This window comes from Heliangelus exortis, chromosome Z, assembly GCF_036169615.1.
Source record: "Heliangelus exortis chromosome Z, bHelExo1.hap1, whole genome shotgun sequence".
In the NCBI taxonomy this organism is placed as follows: domain Eukaryota; kingdom Metazoa; phylum Chordata; class Aves; order Apodiformes; family Trochilidae; genus Heliangelus; species Heliangelus exortis.
The window spans coordinates 50,604,012-50,624,818 of NC_092454.1; the positions used below are offsets into that span (position 1 = coordinate 50,604,012).

Genomic DNA, 20,807 nt, shown 5'->3' on the forward strand with positions numbered 1-20,807 from the left:
GCACACCTTTCCCCCACGCTGAAGTCCTCACCAGAAGAGCTGAGCAGAGGCACCATCTCTGGGGGACAATGTGTGATTCCAGTCAGCTCTGCTGATGCAAATCATGATGGACCAGAGCTGGAATCAGAGCTGAAGTCAGGGTGGGCTTTTCTGTCTCCTGATGGCAATTGGGCTAATGCAGGGAGGCAGACTAGGGTACTGCTTTGGCATGAAACAGTGAAAGAGCTTTAAAAACTACCCCCCACTCCTCCACCACCCCCCCCCCAAAAAAAAACAAAACAAACCAAAAAAAAAACAAACCACCAACAAACACACACAAACACTAATAACAACCACGCCGTGGCTAGAGACTGGGTGGGCTGAAGGAATGAAGTGAGCTGGAAGATGGAGAGTCTGCATCAGTGAGACAAAACTCACTGATGAAGAAACAGATGAGGTCTGTCCAAGGGGCAACCCAAACAGATTACTCAATTACTCAACGGATTACTCAGATTACTTAACTAAGTGTTAAGGATAAGAGGTGAAAAGCACCTGAAAGTGTACAGAATTTATTTTGTACAAGCACCCTTAAATATATCATTTCCATTACCTTTAAAATTCTTCAGCACAGGGTCCCTCATTCTGCATCTGCAACACTATTTTAAAACGTGACTTTAGATGCTATAACTTGAGCCAGCCTGGCAGGGAACCCTTGGAGACTAATCCTGACTTTTTCTTCCCATTCCCAGATACATTTTCCTTCCACTTCCCTCAGCCATTCAGGTGGCAATTGGATGCCTCCATAGGGTGACTGAATCCACCAACTCAGCAAAAGGTCAACGTAGAAGAGAGGAGGAAGAAAGAAAACCCAAGAAGCAAACAGATAGGTATCTTCTCAGTGAGCAAGTTGAACTGGCTCTCAGTGAAGATAAGAAGCATCCCAGCTGGCAGTCAGAAGGGAGTAGGACCACACAACAGGGAGTGGAGGAAAGCAAGACCTCTCCCCTTCTTCTCAGATAAAGGCCTTCAGTATCACAAGTTGAAGGATATTTTTCACAAAAATTGCAGTGTAACATAGGAACGTTTTAGAAGCAAGAATGCTGTTGGCTTACCTAAAGCTAAGCCACTAACTGTTCATATGAAAGCATTGTTTCTCAACAATTTGCTTAAACTTCCCCACAGAATAGGGCCCCTAGAAACAGATGCTTCTTCCAGAAAAAAAAAAAAACTATTGATATTTCTTTGTTCATAGTCACAACTCTGGAGTCACAAGCTGAAATAATTTTACTTCAGCAATGTTTCAGTGTCTCACAGGCTCGTGTGCAGTATATTCCACGTGCAGAACTCAGATTTATTGTTTATCTCATATCAATGCTGTTTAAAAACAACATAGTTTTATTTAGTCTCCTTTATTTTTCTGTAGTTCTATCACACTTGGCCAATTGTACCCACTGGGCACCCTGCCCACTTCAAGATTAAAACTAGAAAAATAATCCTTCTGTTTTGACTACAAAGTTTTCCTCCTTTACCCATGCTGCAGCTTCAACAGTTTCGAAGAGTTTTCTTTCTACTAATTTTTGCCTGGGTAAATCCCAACCCCTGACAATTTTTGCCATCTCAAAAAAGAGGTAAGTGATGCACCTCCCAGTTGTAAGGCATATGCTTGAAAATAGCATTAGAGAGCTAGTTGGAGAAGCAGTACCTCTGGCTTTGGACAAAACAGCCCAGCTTTCATTTGGCTCCAACACTAAGTAATTCTGTGATCCTGCTTATGGCACACCAGAAGCCTGGTAAACTCACCAGCCTGAAGACAACCATTGGAGAACCCTGGTGCTGAGCAAGACACCCCAAAGTTGCAGAGAGACCTAAAGAGTCACTCCCCCATGCCATAGCTCAGTGAAAGGATGCTAATTGTAAAAATGAAGCTATTGACCAGTCTGGATCTTACAGAACAAGCACAACCTAACTTTCTAAATGGTTCCTTCCAGTTCAGTCCTTATTGCACAGACATAAAGATCTGGCTGTGACCTTTCCCCTCTGCATGATCCTCCCAGGCAGAGCTGGTTGTCCATCACAGGTCTGCAGGATGCAGTGTCCTGGAGCAGGGAGGGATTGCCACACTGCTCTTCAGCTACAGACTAGCACCATTCATTGCTTTGGCTGATAGATCAGACTGGTGTGCTGTGGGGAAAAAGAGAAGCAGAAAGAACCCCACCACACACCAAGCAGTCTGCAGCAAGAATTAAATATTCTTGCATCACATTCTTCCCCTTCTGCATTCAGGGCCTTTTTGGCCCAAACTCTCTTCCTGACCTCATCTGCCGTGACTATCCTCCAAGTCCTGTCTCAAAGCTCATTTCCTCAAGGGAGCTGAACAGTTAGGAATTGCAGCTGCATGTGCACATTAAAAAAAACAAAACCACCAAATATGCACAGACTACCCAGGCAAGCTCTCAAAGAATGAGCTTCCAGTGGGTTTAGTCATCCGTTTCCAGCAATATACTTCATTTTAGCCTGTTATTCTTATATTCAAGACATCAATTTTGTTGCAGGATGCTTTCCAGAGGTAAAACACTTGCGATATCAGAATATCAGACACTAAATCCTGAGAAGGGAATAATGAGGAGGCCTCTGTTGGAAGCTTTTCTAAGTTCCTGCAAGGTGAAATATAACTGCGTCTCTTTCTAGACTGTCAAGTGCCCAGTGCTTTTATTATTACATATATAATTAAAAATACTTTGCTCTCAGTCACAAGTTGGTTATACTAATCCTAAATTGAAATTATATCCTCCCAGAGTTTCAAAGAACCAGTGTGAACAACTACATGTTAAAGTTCCAACTGCAAAAGATATGTAATTAAAAATTTAATAAATGTTGTGAGTTCATATTGTATATAAAAACAAAGTACATCTTAAGGTGTCTATAAGCCCATACAGTAAAGAGAGCAACAGGAGAGTGCTAATAAATGTGTATTAAAAAAAAATAAAATAATCTTTTCCTTTTTCCCTTCAGGAAGAGCTGAGACTAAATAAAGTAATCGGTTTTCTGATAACAGACAGGAAATTCTCTGAGAAAGATGAAAGGGTCTAGGTAACAGGGCCTGTACAATTAGAATTTCCAAATATTTGCATTGCTTGCAGTTCTGTGGGTGCTGGAGGAATGATTAAGCTTGATACTGCAGACTGGGCAAGTTTATTTACAGACTCACCTTGATTCAGAGAATCAAAATTTATTTGAAACAAAGCTTTTACCCATTAATCCATTGGTAAAATATCTGTCAGTTTCCCAATTATTTTCACAATAAAAAACATTATTTTCATGTGAGCAGTCTAGTGAAAATGTTAGGTGGTAAAGTGAAGAGACAAGCAAAATTATTTCACTCTACCAGTCTGAGGTACAGATTTCACTGCCCATTTGACCAAAATATATAATGGTTCAGCTGTGTTTATCACATGGTTCAAATTCTCATAATGACTTATTCAATGCAACTGCCATTTATTTTCAGAACTAATTTCTCATTAGCACAAGCATTTTGTCATTACAAGATTTATGAAATATGAAAATATGTCCTGGATAGTTTGGAAGCCCTACTGTATTCTAAGCTAGATGCCCAGCAGGTTCATTTGAAAATTGAAATCCTAAAAAATGTAATGCCCCCAAAATATATTTCAACAAAGAAATTGGAGGTAAGAGAGGGAAGGACATTGAAATTCAAGAGAACAATCCTTAGAGTCCATTTCTCCCCCGAGACTGCTCAGAACCATCAGAAAACCATCTGTATTAGTGTTCTTCATGAGGGACCTAGATGTACATTTTACAGATAAAATAGGTCTGAACCCTAATCTAACAATACTGAATAAAGACGTGCAACAGTTTACACTAAATTGCAGCAGAGGCAGGATTTCAAGTGTTCAACTTACTTCCCAGAATACTTTATAGGAAAGAGCACATCCAACCATCTTTTATATATCATAGATGTAAGAAAAATCCAAGTCAGGCTTCAGTCTGATCCCCTTATTGCACTAGACAAAAAAGTCACTTTTGTTCCTAGAAGAGTTCAGAAAGTCCAAAAGCAAGAAATTAATTTCAGGAAACTGAATTTAGAGGCATTACAAAAGATTGTCAAATTAACTCAAAATGTAGCTAAAAGCAGCTCTTGATGCTATCTTGGCATGTGAGAACAACAAAAGCCCCAAAACAATTAAAATTACAAGTCAGAGCATGAAATATTCCAGCCTTTGATATTTTTTGCATTGTCTCAGTTTCTCTAGGTCATAAATTGCCTCTTTGCCAGAGACATTGCCTTCCTAACTCATAATTCCAAGTGCTTGTTTACATGAAATACACTGCTGAGTTAGCCTTCACCTCTCAGGCCTAATCATAACTTATATTGCCAGGCAGATTTCGTAAAAGCTTTCAGCACTGATTTATTCATTGAGACTGACAAAAAGAATACCAAAATGGGAAAAAAAAAAAAAAAGAAAAAGAAAAAAAACCCTCAACAACAGCAACAAAAAAGCTCAAAACAAACAAAAAAACCAACACAATTATTGATATAATATTCTCTAACTTAAGCTATATGTTAATAAGTCCTCTAAAAGAAATCCTGTTTCTATCACCCAGAAAAATGACAGAGGTCAGTCCTTCAGGGCCTTTCACAGTGTAATTACAGACTGAAGATTCAAATTGGCAAAAAAATTCTTGAAAGCAACAGAGGGGCTTGTGTAGGGTAGAGTTAACTGGCAAGAATGATCTTTGTGCACAGCATATGGCAACCTGGGGAGTGCTCTGGGATGGGTTAAGGTACCATTTGATGCTGAAAATCCCAGGCTAATGCATTAGCATCCCCAAGGAGAGTAAGAGCCTACGTGAAAGTGAAGCTTTACACAGTACATTTGGGGTATTTTCTCAACCATTCACCTAATTTTCCTTAATAGAGGCCTCTAGCAGTAAGTAACAAGAGGAAAAGTACAACAGCATTCCTTGCTTTCTTTTTTGTAACGCCAGCATAATTCACATAACTGCCTATAAGAATATGCTTCTTTTAAAATTCTCTTTACTCATATAACAAGCATTCAAATGTGCTGGTTTTATGTCTATAGCAATGAAGCTTTGTTTTGCAGGATTAAAGATTATAGTGGGCTACTTGAAAAAAACCCAGCCCACAAAAACCCCTTTTGAGACAGCTCTTGCTATGAAGAGTTCTTGCAAGTTGAATTTCAATGCTTCCAACATCCGCATTCTGAAAAACACCATTCACAAAGCTGAAAACAACTCATTATTCTTCAGCTGAAGCCATCAGCTAGTACTGACAAATGTTTGAAACAAATTGGATATGGAAAACGGACCCAATTCAGTCAGAAGTTACTGCACTGCTGGCACACTTTAATTGGAATATGCAAAGAATTTATTCTAATTCCCCAGAGCCAAAAAAAAAAAAAAAAAAAAAAAAAGGGACATATGAAAAATATGTACAGCAGCCTGAATAAAATTCCTTCTGTAGTGTAGTAAGTTGTTAAACATGTAATTTTTAACATAAAGGGAAAATAATATTTTAATGACCTTTATAGTTTAAAATTCATTCTCCTTTTTGTTGGTACCTGTCCTAAAAATATTGAGCTCCTTAGGTATAGGTTGAATTGATTTTCCTGTTCACTGTCATTTTAATCTACATTTTTCAATTTCTGTCTAAATCACTTCCATCTATAGAATTGTAATATTTGAGAAGGAGGGAAAAAAGGATGCTTCTATTTAACCCCCCCTTCCCTACCACTTGCATCTCCCCTACAAAGTGCAATCTACAGGCTCCTCATTTATGAAAGCTGCTGTTATCCTAAGAGCAAGGGAAAACTCTATCTTTCAGACCACCTTTTGGCAAGTCAACAATCATTTCTTACACAAAAAAGGCTGATTCTAGATTTCTCTTTTTAGTAAGAAGGAGGCAAGTTTAATTTAAATTTTCTCATACTGTTTTGTAAGTTGTTGAAAATTGCATTTAAAGCCAAAAAAAGAGTTCTGAGAATGAGGAAAACTTCGACATGTTCATTAGAACTTTAGATCACCCACTTCAGTAGCTAGTATGAGAACACTTCTGCAGACATATGGAAAGCAGAAGAATGCAGACTCAGTTCCCAGGCATTAAAAAAACAGGCTGTACATACACTTCTGTAAGGGTGTGTTCAATCTTCGTGTATCAGCATAATAATAATATGGGCCACTGAACCACAATGGCAGCAAGACAAGACAAGCTGTGAATGTTTTGCCAGTGGATGCTCCCAACATTTTGGCTCACATATATTCAACCTATCTGCCTATCAACATTTCTCTCTCACATATCCTTAAGAAGAAACAAACTTCCACTGCAGTATCTCTTCTCAAAAAGATCCTGCGTTAACTTCTGGAAAAGCAGCGAGAAACCTTTTCGACCTCCAAGCAAAGGTGTTACTTCTTTGTAATCATGTACCTTTTCCTCCAAATAAAAGTCCTGCTACTGCTGGCTGACCTGATCTTTTGTAAAACTCATCACAGGAGCACTCTCAGGCTGAAGCAACTACAGAAGCTCACCCTATCACTCAGACTGCTTGTTGGTTGTTCTTTCCCTTCACTGTTGAGATCTGTAACATTTAGTTAAGGATAAAAGAAGTAAATGGTTCCAGGTTGGCTGGAGTTGGAAGAACAAAGGAAAATGATGACAAACTGATGAGAAAAACAAGACAAATTGAGAAAATGTGCTATGCTTTATTTAAAGATAAGCATGGTGAAAGCAGAAAGCATGCAGGTGGATGAAAAAATGTAATATAAAGATACTAACTGCCTGGAAAAGATCATGCAGATAGCTTATATGTAAGCAGGATATAACCAGCTAGCCTTAAAAAAACCAAATTCTCAGTATTTTTTTTTTTTTAATATAATCATTGTGATTCTATGTTTGGGAACTATAATCTCAAAGAATAAGGCTCTGCATAATAATTTTTCTTCTGAACAAATATTTACATTGTATTAGTGGATTGGTAACCCATAGTCTTCCCTCCCTGGATTAAAGCATCACCACCAACTTACACAAGTTATGGTTAACTGGAAACAGCTGCTAAACCACTTGTATCTGTCTTGCTTTGTAATACCCACTAATAACTCAGAAGGATCATATCTTACATCTGCTTCTCTTCTCTTCTACTTCAAAGTCTTAACAGATAGCTTGTAAGTGAAATTGCCATAGAAGCGAGGTCTCGAGGAGAGGCACAGAAACAGTCGTGTGGTTTCTGCAGATGTTCCCCTCAGTATGTTCACTAATAGCTGCCTGCTGAGTTTTAACAGTATTGGAGCCAGAGTTTCCAGATGTCTCCTCCAAAATTAATACAAACAACCAGGAAGTTTACAGAAGTGAGACAATCTAAAAATTTCTTATTCCTCACACTTTTTTCCCTGCAGCCTCTGATATTCACAGAGGAACTGCATGGACAATCATGCACACCAACAGCATACTCAATAAAACCACTGTAGAAGGTTTCATATCATGAAACATCACTTTCACATACCAGAGGCACCCCTAAATGCTCAACAGCAGTGGTCAAGCCACTGGGCTGCAGTGCCTTTTCCTAGAGCCAAAAGTTCTGTTGATATTCCATCAGCATGCCCACAGGAGCTGAGGCCTGGCCTGATGTTAACCCTCACCACTTCAGAGACATAATGCATGAGATCTGGCAGGACAAATTGGGATACACAACTCATCACATTAAAATTAAGTGAAAATTCACCCCAACAAAGACTTGACCTACTTTTTTTCTGACCATCCTGTTCTACACTACCCCAGAGCAAAGGCATCTACTTTATTTTCCAAATAAGTTTTTTGAACACAAAAGAGAAACTAAGACATATGATTCACACAGCCAGACTTTCAAACCATATTTTATTATAAAATTAAATCCTACCAGGTCCTTTTATCAAAATATTTTCCAATTTCTCTTGAATAATTAATCTTGTCTGCCCTGTCTTATTAAAAAAACAAATAATCAAAGAAAACAGATTGCACTGAGGAGCCCAGCTTCAGTGACTGCTGCATGTTCTTTAAGGTCTCAAACTGATCCCAGTGAGCAACCCATGCCAATGGCCTCTGAGTATGCAAAGGGGCAGTTATTTTTCAGTGACAATTTTATGAAGATGTACACACAAAAAACAGGTCCCATGTAGGCAGCATTTACAGCCTTCCTTGCTTCCTGCCAGATTTTTTTCCTTGTTCTTTAAGCAAAGAACTACTACTTTTCCTTATGGAATGAACATTTCTAAAACCCCAGAAATCTAGCTGCAACTAGGCAATATAAATCAAACCGCCTAGTAATGAGGCACAAAGATGACACAGTTTTCCAACCAACGTGGCAGGAAGGTTTTTTGGAAGTACTTTAAGAGATTTTTAGCATTAGCACACAATATATTTTCATCTGTCAGATAGCTATTCATGCTCCTGAAAAAAAAAAAAAAAAAAAAAAAAAAAAAAAAAAAAAAGAAATAGAGTTCTGTTTTGTAAAGAGTAAATAAATACACAAACAACAATCCCAAAATATATTAAACAAAATGAAAAAAAACAAACACCTATGCACTTCAACTAAAAGTCATAGTCCATATGGGAAACAGATCATTCAAACTTTTCTTCAAGAGCCAGCACACAAGAATTAATAATAATAGCTTCAAACACAGAGAAGAATTTCAAGATCTTGACCTATTATCAGAGGACACCACTCAAGGCCTTCAGCTGAAATGAAGACCAGCTACTTCCCTGACAGCTGTTTCAATGCAAATAAATCTGATTCTTATTTGCACCCACAACTCCACTCTTGTCAAAGTCTGTAGCATACACCTATGAAAACTCCTGATTTTATGAAGTTCCAGTTCTTAAGAAAATTTATGGAAAAATTCTTCATCAGCATGCAGAATCAGCTGGTAAACGGCAAGCTGGAACACCTGCAAACTACTTCGGAGAATACTTCATGGAAGTTAGAAAGAGATTTGGTGAAAGCACGTTTCAAAACAGCCTTGGCCCAATATAGTTTTCCAGGCAAGTGTTGTGTACTTTCTAGTTACCAGCTTTCAAACCATTGTTACAGGAATTATCCATCAGCCTCTCATTTTCTCAGCACCTATTTTCCTTCCCTTTTTCAGCTAAAAATATTTTTCTTTTTTATGTGAGGGGAATAACATTAAGACTTAAAAACTGATACAAAAAAGTCTGCAAGAACTACTGTTTTTTTATTAAATCTGGGATCAGAAAGAAAAACAAACCCATCACTCACTTCAGGAAGAACCTTTTCTAACTCACAGATAAAACTTCACTCTCCTCTCCCCAGTTCCTGCTCTCACTGAAGTCACAATAGTACCTTTTTTTAGAGAAGGAATTCCATACTATCCTTCAGTCCTAAAAATTAATATCTGAGTACTGATTTTTTTTTTTTTTTTTTTTTTGTGACATGTAAATGTCAGCTTGTAACAGAACAACAAAGAACAGTGTGAAGCTACTCTGCATTTTAAAGGTGGCAGCTATGAGTAAACAAAATTATGAGCTACAAGAATGTGCACTGACAGAAGCTGCGTAATTTATAGTTTCTACAACATTGTAAGTGCCAGAGGATATTCCTACAACGGCTGAAGCTGAGCAACACTGAATGTTTTTCTCTGAATAGCACTGAGTAAGGCTTTCCACTCAGCAAAGAAAGGACTGGAATCTAATCTTGATTCAGTAGTATTCAATATGCTGAATACAACTTGCAAAAATGTTTTTGTTAATTAATGTCCAAAGTTTTTCTCTTTTCTTTCTGCAAAAACATAGTTCCTGTTCACCTTTTGTACTCTTAGAAAGTCCAAGATGACAACACAGGATTGCTCTGTACCAAAAGCTGAGCTCCCCCTTGGAACAATGGGGCACAATTTAATTTAACTTTTAAAAGGAGCAAGTAGGCAGTTCTGCCTAGCTAGAAGTTAACAGTGGAATTAGATTAAATTAATGCTTACATTTGAGAATTGAAGATGATCATAACAATTTGGGACAATACATCCTAACTTGTTAAAGTTATAAAGGCAGTAAATTAACCAGAATAGCTGCCATCTACCCGTATTGTGCAACTGTAAGCCATCATGCTCAAGTCAGCAAAATGCTGTAGCAACTGGAAAACTCAGTCTAGACCTTTATCAAAAGATGATCAGAATAGTAAGACCACAAAGGCTTGTCCATCCATTTAATTAAAATAGTATGTTCTTTACTACAGTAAGTACTTCATCACACTTGAGCAAACATCAAACCAACTCCATCCCATCACTGTTTAAATAACTTGTCCATGGCAAAAGCATCTATTCTATTATCATAAATTTAGATCAAATGATAAACACTTTACTCAACAGACTTTGTTTTAGACTATGCCACAGAAACATCAGATTTTAAGGCTTTTAAAGATAGATTTGCAATTGACTAGCTCTTTTTCTTCCTTGTATCAGAATACAAACAAATGGAGTTATAAGCTCTGACTTAAAAAGCAGAATTGGAGCAGTTCACAACACAACATATTTTTCCATCAAATACACTTATGTCCCAAAGAAGAACATTGCTCTTGTTCTGAACAGAATTAGGGTAATTACAAAAGTCCCAATGTCTTTCATACTTTTTTTGATCTCCGCTGTCATGTTCTCCAAGACTTCTAAAACATCTGAGGCTAATACTGGTTACATTTCTCTCTGGGTCTCCTTTAACCCTGTGATTTACAGAGGTGAAAAAATGCCTCAAATATAATGAGGCGAAAGAAATAAAACTACTTAATAGCATTCTAGTAACAACTTCTTTGCAGGCTTTTTCAAATAAAATGCCAAATTCCAGTAAATTCTAGACAAGCCTTTTAGGAGGAAGTGTTTTTCTGCATATACTCAGTTGGCAAGGCTGTAGTCACAACTCACTGAAGCCAACTGGGGTTTTTCACCTACCTTCTAGTGGACTCTGGACATAGGTGTGCCGGCATTACTATGGATACAGAGATACCCCTCATCCATTTAAACTTAATTGCATGTACACAAACATTGTAGGAACAGTTCTTGAAAAAGCCACAGCTGTTTCTCACTTCAAGCACTAAATCCAGGTGGATCATGTAATGACTCTTACAGTTGTGCTGATTATTCCAAGTTCGAACACAGCCAACATTTTAAAAATGCCTTAAAAACCTGAGTGGATTAGGCCACCCTGGTTGGAAAATCTGACAAAAGCCATAACTTCATATAATTCTCACTGATTTAGGCATGATGAAGATTGCTGGACTCTTAAAGGAGACACCCCTTGCCAGTTAGGAAACAGGAGTAACACAGACACACAAGCAGCTACAGATCTGGGACTGATCTATGGATTATATTCAAGTGAAAAATGGACTCATTTTGTCTTCATTTAAGAATCTGCTATTCTAACGCTCATTTCTCATGGACAAGAATGCAAATAATCATATAAATATAAAAAGCCCAGTTTTATGGACTGATTTTGGAAAATCATCTTTCTATTAAAGAGCTGGCATTTGACAATGAAACAGCTTCCAATGAATAAAGATCTGGCTCACATTATTTAATATCTTACGTTTAACCAATATGCAGTCCAACTTATATTGTCCCTTAGTGAAGGATGGGTATAATTACTTAAATCAATACTTACAATTTCATCATCTGGCACAGAAAACAAAATTCCATCACCAAAATACCACTGCACGGTTCCCGGTGATATTAATTTCCTTTTTATTAGCACAGATAAGACCACAAAAATATGCCACTAAGTGAATCTACAAGCATGATCCTGTGAAGAAATGTGCAAACTATAGCCGATACCAATCGAAACTAAGGGAACTAAGATGATTCCAGCTCTTGTGATTTTACTGTGAGTCATATCTGGTGTTTCCTTGAGTCATACATTTAGGAATCTTAGCAGAAGAGCCCGTAATTACATTGTACAATTTCATTACTGTGGTGCAGGGGAAAGGTATCTGCCTTTTTACATATATGCATCCAGACATGAAGCATGCAGGTGACACCTTTGGTCACATGCGAGGCAAGTATCAGATTTTTTTGCACAAAAAGTAAGTGATTGTGACGAAGTTCTTTTCAGTGTACTAAGATCCACATACATAAATAAATTACAACATGTACATTCTCTAATGAGAGAACTCCCTGTTTTTTGTTTCAGAGAAAAACAAGTATTTGTTTATTGGAAAACTTATAATAGCAACGGTATGACATTTCACTCACAAATAAACTGGAACAAGTAAAAAATCCACAAAAACACAGATGAAGCCACATTTTATGTCTCTTTTTTTTTCCCTTTATCAACCAAATAAATTTAATAGTATCAACAATAAAACAACATTGGTCTCTGTTGTTAAAAATTGTTGCTCTATTGTATGATTTCGAGACCATGCAAATGCTATTCAAGATGCAAGTAGTCATGTAAAAATCAACATTGCCCAACTAAAAGGGGAAGGGAAAGCATACAAGCTCTTGCAATACCAACATACTTTCAAATTTTACAATTTGGCATTTGAATATCCTCAAAACTGTTACTTAGTTTTTGAAAAATAACTGCCACAAACAAATTGCCTTTCAGTGTTCACATAAACCTAATCCTTGTCTAAAGCCTGTAGCTATTCTAGCAATGACTGAGACAGTTAAAGTCGATAGAGAAAAAAGACAAGAAAACCAGAATACTTTTCCTGTCCTCATTTCTAACACAGAAAGTATTAAGACTTTCTCTCAGGCTGCACTCATCAGGAAGCAATTCTGCTTCAACAATGGATTAAGTAGACCAAAGTTTTATGATGTCCCACATTTTAACTAATTTGTCATCTAACAATGAAAACCAAAATATTCCAAAGTAAACTCTCTCTACAAGATTGATCCAAGCAGGCACAAATTTAAGGGTTCCATGGGGCTTAATGCAGTAAGGGAAACACCAAACCAGGAATGAGTTTCTAGAGCACATGGTAACTTACTAAAATAAGTAAAATTGTGCTATGGCTGTTGGCCTCATCAAACATCTGGCCTCAGCAAACAGGGGAGAAAAGTAAAGCAATTTTCATGGCACTCATATCCTCAAAGCCACACACTTAGCACCTAGGTGTCAGCAAGCCCTTACACAAGTCTTCTCAAATTACTGCTTCCCACCAAGACCTGAAACAGTCTCCCTTTAACATCTGTTAATCTCACTGTTCCTATGAGCCTGTAACAATTGAACCTGTTGCTGCAAGGAGCAAAAGGGAAAGGAAATTTTACATACCACTGCTGGGTTGTTAGCACAACAAATGGACTGAATTTGTTGGATCAATGGCTCTCACCAAAATCCAGTTATTAAGCTGTGAGAAAAAAATCCTAGATGGAGTTGATGGCCTCAGGAAACAGGCTGAGCTCTAAGAGCTTATCAGCTGCTATGTCACAACAGTGATTGTGAGGTGGGGGTAAAAACTTCTAGTTCTCTAGTCAGTAAATTTAATACTTCTGAAGGAGGACTACAATAATGCTAAATATGGAGTGAAATGTTCAAAATGGTGACTGAATTTTTGTACAGTATTTTAGACAGCTGGCAATTTTTAATTTGCCTGTATTAAGAATGAAAAAAAAAAAAAAAAAGGAGTCAAAGCTCCTGTTTAGATTAAAAATACAAAAAGGGAATTAAGGCAACAGTTGAGAAAACTCAGCTCTTTCCTTAAGCAAAATACTTAGTAGAAGTAACTTCTTTCTTCCAAAACAAAAGGTGAAAATAAAGCAATATCCAGGTCAGTATTGGTTCCAGTCTCATTTCCACAGACACTTGTGGATTTCTCTTTCTGCGGAGTAACAGGAGATCCTCATTTTTAGAAGGAATTCTCATACATCTAAGCAATGTACATAAGGGCTTGAAGAACAGGAGCTGTAATATCTTCTGTATTATCAGCATCCATCATAAGGAGAGGAACTAACACTTCATCATAAGTTTTGTAAATCTCTGCACTCAAACATCTCACAGCCTGAGAAAGCTTTCTACAGTCAAGTTTTTAAATTACTTAATGAAACACTTTTTGAAGCATTATTTATTTGGACCTTCTTCTAGGTTTTCTAACCAACTTAAGCAGCTGGGCACAACTCTGTACTGAGGTAACAACAACATAAACTTTGTGGAACTTCCTCAGAAGCTCTTGCAATACTCTAATATTATATATATCTAATCTGGACACACAATTGTTTACCAGCTCCCATGTTAGGTTGTGGGAGGAACAAGTGTAATTTACCTTATGGGAGCCGGAATTAACAGCTTTCAGTCGTTGCTTAAGAACTCTCTAGCCACTGGCTTTTTGTTTTTTAACTGCTTTGTTTGCTATTCATCACTTTCTTAATCTGCTCCTCTAATTTTCACCAACCTTTATAAAATTCCACAAAGTCAACTTTTGAAACATATAATATTTCTAACAGGTAAATCGAGACTTTGGTACACATAAGTGAATGCAGGAACTCTTCTGTTTTCCAGAGTATCACTGAAGAAAGTCTATAAATCTGGAATTTTCTTCTCTCCTCTCCCCCAACTCTCCTTTCTGGATGTTTTCTTAGACCAGCACAATTACAGACACCTCTTAATAAATGTCAGCCAAGAATTCATCAGCTAAATAATTCCTTTTCTCTGATGACTGCAGAACACTTTAAATGTATATTAATTACACTTCATAATCATTCTGAATCAAACTCAGTCAGCATTTGAATGCTGCTCACAGTAGGTAGCACGGTTTGATGCTCCAACAGGTAAAATTATTAAAAGTGTGAAAATGTAACTAGGTTTCCTTTTAGACTAAATACCTGGAAATACCCAAGACTTGTGACTGGCTTTCTATAAGTACAGAATCCTGAGATTTCAGCTGTGCCTCCAGCCACAGTTGAAAGCAGCATGAAGGATTTGTTTCCATCTTTGGGCTCAGAAATAGCTTGTAAGTCAGACCTGTGTTAAACAATCATCTTGTGGAAAGTCCTTTAACATCATTTCAGGTTAATAAGGGTGTTCACCTGAAGACTTTGAATGCTTTAAGAAGCTACATTTTTTTCTCTGAGCTTTTATTTATGTATTTACCTCACTTCCGTTTCTGTTCCACCTAGAGTGTGTAGCATAACCAAGATGGAACAGAGAAAGATCTTGATTCATCATGAACACCCTGCTCCCCGCTGGCACAATAAATATAACTGCAATGGTTCATTAATAAGGGTGACAGGTGAGCTACTACAGGCACGGTAGTGAACACAGACCACTGTAAGAGTGTCAGAACATAGGGCAGACATGAGTGAAAACAAGCTACATTCAGACCTAGAACACAGTGATCTTTCAGATTGTCACAAAACACGTCACTGGCACCATGGAGATGTGGTGGGATGACTCCTGTGACTGGACCATGTGAATGAATAGATGGATACAAGCTCTTTAGGAATGACAGGGAGGAGAGAAGAGGAGGGGGTGTTGCCCTTTACATCAGTGTCCATGGAACTCCACCTTGGGATGATGAGGGGCTGGATGTCCAAATACAGATCAATGATGAGTGGCATTCCTCAAGGATCACTACTGAAACGTGCTGTTCAACATCTGTCCTCAGGCAACTCTGCTGTTTGTCATGATCTCTTGAATCTGATGGAGAGTGGTGGGGTGTTAACATCAGCAGCTCTCTCAACACTCTTGGGTGTGTCCCATCAGGGCCCATGGACTTGTGTATATTCAATTTGCATAACTGATCTCTAACCCACTCCTCATTGACCAGTGGAGATAATGGCTTTGAACTGGAAGTGGGTAGATTTAGAGTAGACATTAGGAAGAAATTCTTCACTGGTACTAAGCACCATCCCCTCTGCACTTCACGAGCATTAATATGCTAGCAGAACCTCCGAGGTGCTGTCCCTCCAGCTGCCAGGAGAAAAACACTTGCCCCCCAAAAATTAATTCAATAACAAACAAAACCAGCTTGATAACCAGCCATCAGACAATGGACTGATGAGAATGCCATGGAGACAGACCTATAAAATGCTTCAATTGCATTCCATATAATGTTGTCTCGACATACACGCATGCAAGAGTGCTTTACTATTATACCCCTAACGGATTTGACAGCTTCAGGAGAGGATATGCATGGTATCCAGTTTCAGAGAGAGAAATATGCTCAGCGCAATCTGGAAAAGTAGTTGGATTTCAAGGGATGTTTTCAACATCTCTAGCAAAGAATTTTTTTTATTCTCCTCAGCCTCAACTTTTCCAATACACAGAAAAAAATAATTATCTGCAGGGATGGATTTTTTCCTCATCTAAAAATCTGTAGAGACTATAAACTTTTTCATTTTCTGCTGCATTAGGTTTTACTCACAGAAGAATCTCTATGAAAATATTTACATTCCTGTACTATTTATCTAAGAGGTGGATTTAAAAATCATCAAGTAAAGGACAATTGCAAACTTTTACCAACTTGACAAAACTGTTCTGCTTTAAGGAAAAAAAAGTTATATAAAAATTGCAAAATGAAAGAAAATTACCAAGCCTACCTTTGGAACAGCAATTTTTTTCAATTACAGCAATATCTGATTTTATCAGGAATATTAACTGTTTCACCAGAATACCATTCAGTCTTTCAGAACAATAAGATACTAATTTAAAGACATTTTTCATGGGTATCTTAGAGCATTTTTAGGAGGTATATATAGCATGTAACATTCACCATTGGGTCAGATATGTTCGTTCCCCTCCTCCCATCCCTTCCTCCCACTTACCCTGTTGCACTCAAAGTGAATAATATTCTGGTTTTTTACTGTTGTGAAATCACTTTTATTTACTAATTGTTTCTAAGTCCTTCCATATTACCTTGCAGAGAGCTGCAAGGGAAGTAGTGCCCATATGCAGAACTGCAGCAGCATAATCAGATCATAGGTAGGACTGGAATGCCAGGGATTCCTGACCACATGTATCAGTACATGTCAGTGATTAATTTACATCTCTATTGATGAAATAGGGATTTTGGTAGTTCCTTGACATTTGTAAAATGTTCAGTTAGTAGCATTTGCTCACCAGGCATCCCAGTTCTCAGTTCATAACTATCACTGGATGTTTTTTCCACAGTCTGCTTGCACAAATTATTGAGGAAAAAAATGCATATGGTTTTCTCATGCTTAAATTCCTCAACGTGATTCAACATACAAGCTTGAAAAGCTAACAGGCTAGTTGCAAGCTTGCTCAGAGGCTCTAATACCTCCACCTCCTTCCTTCTAATAGCTTTGGAAACTAACCTAACTGCTCCAATAGCTTAGGCTGGAGAGGGCTAGAAGAATATAAGAGAATTCTTCTGTGGGACATAGGCAAAAAAGTCAGCCTGAAGAAATGAAAAGGGATTATTCTTCCAAGCAGTTCAGTTCTACTTGGACATAAAGTACTTGGCTTCACCATTGAGCTCTGTGTACTGCTCTACTTTCTGCAAAGGGTAACCTTAAACACAGCCAGAGCAGAAAGCAAGTTTCAGTGATTATGCTGATGATGCCTGACAATTGGTCTTTCTCAATCATACAGATTTGTTCTTTCACTAACTGCCTCTTTCTTGAGATTTCCAGACTTTACCATGACTCTGTTTCTAAAAAATCATTTGTATGCACAAACATATCTGCTTATCTTCAGACACATCTATAGAGAGCAACTCACAGGTTCTACACTTTTGAATTAAGTCAGTGTGCTGTAGTATGTGGCAAAAAGAACAGGGGGGAAAAAGACAGGTAAAACATAGTCTATTTGTCACATCTGAAAATGAGCTCAAGCTCTTTTTAGTTCCAGCAGCTGTCTATAATGGAAAAAATGAAGATTGGCTGTTGCCAGAAAAGTGGGCAGTAAGAAATAACAGATGTGAAATTTCAGCAACATCATTGGCTGGGCCAGTCATACAGACAGCTCCAGAGCCAGAGTCCCTGTTGTGCTGCTGTGTTCCCAGAGGTACACTCACTTTTTGAGCTGTTGAACTGCTCCCCTTCCTTAGCTGAATTTACTCAGCAACCTCGCCCATAGGAAATATTCCCATCCTCTCAAGCCTGTGTGGGCTCTGCAGAAGAACTCCTTGACAAGTTAGCCACTTAATTTTTTTACATAAAATAATTTTAACATTTCACTTCTCTCTTCCTCCATCCCACTCACTCTCTTCATTTCACGGACACTTAGGGCAAGGGGAGAAGAAAAGAGAGGTCCTTCAACATAAGGTCATATTACGTGAGACTCACAAAGGAAGTGAGATCAAAGAACATAAGCTAACCTAATGTATTAATTTTTAAGAGAAATGGCAGTGGGTGAAAAATGCTCTTCAAAGAATAAACTCCAATTATAGAAGTAATTTTCAAGAAGAATGATGAAAAATTTCTCGACAGCGTTTAAAGGAGAAATTATGAATACAAGGTCTGTAGAATATATCACATCAAGAACAACTCTGTCAGCTCAATTTGCAAGATTAAGAGGACTTAAATTAAAATTTAAATTAAATGCATTCAAAGGTATATTTAGGCATCAGAAATATGCCTTGAAACTGTACTGTCAACCACAAAGATCATCACTTCACCATTTGTAATAGAAAAAAATACTTCCAGTGAAGACTATGTAGCAGTAGCAAATAACACTGGCAGAATTGAAGTCAGGCTGTCACATCTACTACAAGCCATTCTTCTGCTACATTCAAAATCTGGTTGTAAAATGCAGGTCTTAATAAGCCTAGGTTTTCATGCTATGTCTCACATGGTATATTTATTACTTGTTGCTGAAAGAAACAGCACTACTCTGCCCACCTACTTCCAGCTGCTCATTCCTTCTTTGTCCCTTGTGTTACATATAGTAATTTCTCAGCCACAGGACAAGCCAGGCAGGGTAGTTATCTGATACAGCTTTCCTTCCCAGGCAGTTAAGTTTTTTTATTGAACTAGCTGCTTACCTTGAACTCACCTTGGGGCTGGGGGCTGATATGAGAGAGGGGAAGAACTGTCCCCTTTGGCATCAACCTGCAGTTGCACATGAGCAGATGCAACATTAAACCATGCTGTGAATAGTATTACTAGCTTTCTCCTTGCAGGATGAATATCCAAGTTTCTTCAAGATTCCATGTCAAATATTGAGTCCCTGGTAGTTTAATGTCCCAGCATGATAGAAACTGCAGGTAAAAATATTATAGCAACTGAAGTAATACTATAGCAACTGAAGAATTTCACAGGCACCAAAGCACGTTGAAAAGAACTGGACAAAAGACCTTGCAACCTAAACTAGCAAAAAGAGTAGGAAATTAATTAACTCCCTAATATCACTTATCAGGTTAAAAACAGAGGTGGAAAACAAATGCATGAGTCAGGACTAGCAGCACCATGCCACAATCCTTCCTGCGGCTGCAATTAATATTTCTTACTGCCTGCAGCATGACATCGCCATGTCAAGAACTACACTATCTTCCACAAATAGCAAAATTAAAATTTGCCACTATATTTGTTGCTCCATAAGTAAATTATCTGATCAATCTGATTTAGAGCATGTGAAAGTTCCCACGGTCTTCCCAAGAAAAGAACTCCAAACCTTAATATTTTCCTGACTCAGTGACTTGTCCTGTATCTGCTCTGATGATAGACAAAAGGAGAAAAAGTGAAGAAATGTCCACTGCTATTTCTTTTCTATAAAATGGAAGCAGGGTGCAATTTTGGATTACTGCTTCAAAATCACCTTGAAGTTCCCTTAAGGAGGAGTAAACAAGATAAACTACATACAAAGGAAGGGAAAGAAAAGAAAAAAAAAATCAAGCCACAGACATAGAAAAGATGCTGATCACAGAGGAAAGGCAGCACAAATGTACTTCCTATTCACTCTGGTTGTTAACAAAAAAAAGCAAAACCTGCAACACTGGCTGCAGCTCTGGTTTTGGCTTCCAGAAGTAAAAAACCCACCCTGTCTCTTTGCTGTTATGTGCAGAGTACAAAACTCTACCAATGCAAACAAAATAAACAAAATTATATATACCAAACCAAGCATAAACCTAAAAATCAATTCCCTGTTCCCATCTGAATTCTGCTGTGAACTACCTGGGTTTACCACTGCTGTGAAGGTCAACATGTAGATGGCAGCCAGAATACCTTTAGCAAACCACAGCCTTCCTTCCTCTGTGTATTACCACACAACCCACGTATCAAAACCTCTGTGATAAAGACAAAAAATGGAGGTCATGGTCATAAGTGACTCAGATCTGAAGAGTAGAAGATTCAATATGCAGGCCAGATCTGCTTCATAGAGAAGTGTGCTGCCTCCCTGGGGCCCAAGTTAATGTTAATCAGAGAAAAGCCCCTTCTCTAATATATCTCTCAGTTTGCTATCCACTATTGATCTTTCAGGTAGGCAGTGATGAAGCACCAACAGGAAGTCCAAAGACAATGAAGAGAGACTTCAGTACCTTAGCACAACTGGGTAAGGGGTCAGGAGCACAGGTGGTACTCTCCTCTGTCCCTCCATATTGATGAGGGAATAAACAGGAAGAGCCAAGAGATCAATACCTGGCTCCAAGACTGGTGTCACTGGCAGGATTTTGGGTTCTTTGACCATGGGTCGATTTACATGACACCAAGCCTGCTGGCAACAGACAGGTACACCTGTCTCAATGGGGGAAAAGAATCCTGACACAAGAACTACTAGCAGAACTCATTGAGAGAGCTTGAAACTAGATTTGAAGGGGCAAGGACACAAAACTGGGCTTGCTAGAAACAAGCCTGAGGACAGCACACAAATATTTGAGGGATGGTGTGCTAGCAAGGTCTTTTAGTCTGCTGGTTCAGTGGAG

General features: G+C 38.1%; 1 protein-coding gene across 3 annotated transcripts in view; it reads right to left on the reverse strand.

Annotated features, from left to right (window-relative positions):
• The window catches only part of LHFPL2 (LHFPL tetraspan subfamily member 2), a 115,648-nt gene that overhangs the window by 35,177 nt on the left and 59,664 nt on the right, over positions 1–20,807 (reverse strand). The gene's annotated exons all lie outside the window — the stretch shown is intronic.